Here is a 3,390-nt window from a genome sequence, read left to right on the forward strand (position 1 = left end):
GAGGACTTCTCTGTATATTTTCCCATTCTCTTACTGTTGGACTATCTGTAACTCCATATTTAAAATGCACTTCCTCCAGATGATATAAAATTGGATTTAGCTCTTAAATCCAGTGTAATATTCTTTGGCTTTTTTTAAGAAAGTTTAGAGCATTTATAATTAATCTAATGATTTACATGGTTGTTTCTAAGTGTACCATCCAGCTATTTGTTTTCAATTTGTCCCATACGTATACTTTTTTGAGTTTTATGGTTTTATTAACACGAATACAATGTGCACACAAGCTGCCTCTTCATTTTCTTCGCTGTGCAGCCTGGCATTGGGATTGGTACTGACAGCCAGCTAGGCTGCTCTTTCCACAATGGCTCTGTGGTTCTTAGAGGAGACGATGTGAGAAATCACAGCCCAGTAATATATGTTCCAGATCAGCAGCATTTCAAGCTCCTTGACATTGTGGACAGAAACTTTCAGAAGTCACTGGTCAGCAAGTGCTTTGTTTTCTTGTTGTTCCAGTAACCAAAGTTGGACATCAAAATCTGGCCCCTGAATCTCCTGCACACCCTATTGTCATGACCCTGGGCTTCTGCCAGTTCTTAATTATGACATATCGGTCTGACTGGTGCTGGATGGATTTGTTGGTTCTCTTTTTGAACTTTGGCTTCATGAGAGGTCTGAGGGTGGCCATGATGCTGAGGAGGACGTGTCCCGTATATTTTTTGTTCTCCGTCCCTGCATTTTTTATGACTATTTAAATATTTTCAATATTCAATTTTTCTTTACCATGGTCTTACTAGCTATAACTTTTACGTTTATGCAGTAGGAGCTCTAGGGTTTGCAATACGCATCTTATCACAGTCTTTCTTCAAGTAATATTATGCCTCTTGAGTTTTAATGTAAGAAATGTATAACAGTATATTTCTATTATGCCCTCCTCTTATTTATACTTTTATTGTCAAATAATCTACATCTTCATATGTCATAAACCCCACAAATATATTATTTTATAATTTAAACAATAAAATACACTTTAAAGAAATTTAAAAATGAAGGAATTTTTAAAAAATTTACCTACATAGTGACTATTCACAGTATTTTTTATTTCTTAGTAAAACTCTGGTTTACTCTTTCTTCAGCCTGAAGAAATTTACTATAAATTTTCTTCTTGTGCAGATCTTTGGGTGATGAGTTCTCCAAGGTTTTCTTTTCCTGAACATATTTTTATTTTAGCTTCATTTCTGAAGAATATTTTTTCTGGATATAGAATTTTAGGTTGACAGACCTTTTTTCAACATTTTAAAGATGTTGTTCCAAAATATTCTGGTTTGCATTGTTTCCGATAAAAAGTCAACAACTTTCTTATGGTTATTCCCCTGCATTTAATCTCTCTTTTCTCTGACTGCTTTTAAAATTTTCTCTTTAACAATGATTTTATAAAATTTGAATTATGTGCCTTTGCTTTTCTTTTTCTTGATTAGAATTTTTTGAGCTTCTAGGACATGCAGCCTTATAATTTTGAACAAATTTGGAAAATATTAGCCATTATTTATTCAATTCCTGTAAACCTCCTTCCTGGAACTCTAATAACACTATTGTTAGAGTTCTTAGTACCATCCCATATTTCACCAAAGCTAAATATATCTGTATGGATAATTTCTATTGTTATGTCTTTAAGCTCACTGATATGTTTTCTGTGGTGTTTAATCTGCACATAACGTATTTTGGGTTCTAGACATTCTATTTTGTTCCTTTTAATATATGGAATTTCTTCCTCACTATGTTCATGTTTACATCAACCCTTGAATGATCTGGACATTTCCCTTTTCCCAGTGCTGAGGCACCTGAATTAAAGTTCAGGGGTCACCTAGGTAAAGTACAGGGGAATTACTGTTATACATTTGTCACAGTGAAAAATGATCTTTCATCATAGGCCTCTCTTCCAGTCAATGGGTTCATGGTCTGAGAATCAGATCACATCTGGAATCTAGGGGGAAAAAATTGTGGGCAGCTTTTTAATGGGCAGCTTCCCTCTGCCTCCTTATCATTTATTTTTATTTATTTTGATTGTACATATTATGCAAAATGCTTGCTTGCTGCATATTCAGATTTCTGTAAGGACTAACATATCCTGTTAACCATTTCTATATCTCACTGTGAGTCAAGCTTCCTCATCTGCCACACAGATCTTGTTGCTCGTTGTGATCATTGCACTTACCTTGCTTTTCATTGCTAAGCACTACCATCTCCGCTTTGTTATTTTGAGATGCAATCAAATTAATTGCTATCAGGATTCCCAGTCCTAAAACAGCATCTTTTACTGTCATTCATAGCCTAGAGAGAACAGCCATCCCTGAGCTCCTAAACAATTTTTGTTCCCCTTTCACCAGTTACTTGCTTAGTACTGTCACCTGGCATGTCCTCTAGGCCTTCGCATGAACTACTGTCAGCTGTTTATCCAGCTTTATGTAATATATCCTACCTACCTCTCTTTCGGAATCCTTTTTCCATCATCAGCCCTGATAACTCCGACATTCCTACCTAATTTATTTTGTGTCACTATTTTTTTTTTACATGTTTCTAATAGCTATCCTAGGAGAGAATAGCATGATCTCCCACTGTAGATGCCAGAGTGTTAAATTCTATTTCACAGGACTATCTCCCATATTGATAAACTCCCCCATCCCCAACTTTCTTTTTTGTTCTGTTCCCCCTCATTCAGCATCCTCAACATATACAATCCTGTGCATCTACTCTTGTCTCCTCATGCTATATTGGTACATATTAGCCAAATCCTGCAGCAACGGCAGCACATAGTTTTCCTCATTCCTTAGCAAGCCTAATAGTTCTCCATATGGATGTTCTGGGATTTGTGCTGGTACTATCTTAGATCGGGTTTCCTGAAAACGGGGCTTCTTAATGGGAAAGTTAATGGACAATGCTCTTAGGAAGTTCACCTGGAAGAATGTGAGAAAGGCAGAATCTGGCAGAAGGAGAAGCTGAATCACAATGTACAGTTGACCCTCGAACAATGAGAGAGTTGTTGAACAACCCTCCACACAGTTGAAGATCTGAGTATAACTTATAATTGGCCCTCCTTCTATGTGGTTCCTCCTTATACACAGTTCTGCATCCATGGATTCAGCAACTGCAGATCGTATAGTACTGTAGTACAGTAATGACCTATTTCTGGATCTCAGTGCTGGTTACACAGTATGTTTAGTGTAAGAAAATCCACTGAGTTTTAAATTAACAATAGATGGAAATTAATGCAGCATATTGTAATTCAGTGAGTTTTTTTTATGGGTTAGAGGTTTAGAAAACAGTTTTTAAAAATCTTTATTAAAAGATACTTTTCAGAGCCAATTATTTTCAGAAAAAAAAGTTTTCTTAAAT

General features: G+C 35.9%; 1 pseudogene; it reads right to left on the reverse strand.

Moving 5' to 3' along the window:
• Positions 1-246: 246 nt before the first annotated feature.
• LOC130707148 (60S ribosomal protein L32-like) lies at positions 247-685 on the reverse strand (annotated as a pseudogene).
• Between the last annotated feature and the right edge of the window lie 2,705 nt (positions 686-3,390).

Source organism: Balaenoptera acutorostrata, chromosome 2, assembly GCF_949987535.1.
Source record: "Balaenoptera acutorostrata chromosome 2, mBalAcu1.1, whole genome shotgun sequence".
Classification (NCBI taxonomy): domain Eukaryota; kingdom Metazoa; phylum Chordata; class Mammalia; order Artiodactyla; family Balaenopteridae; genus Balaenoptera; species Balaenoptera acutorostrata.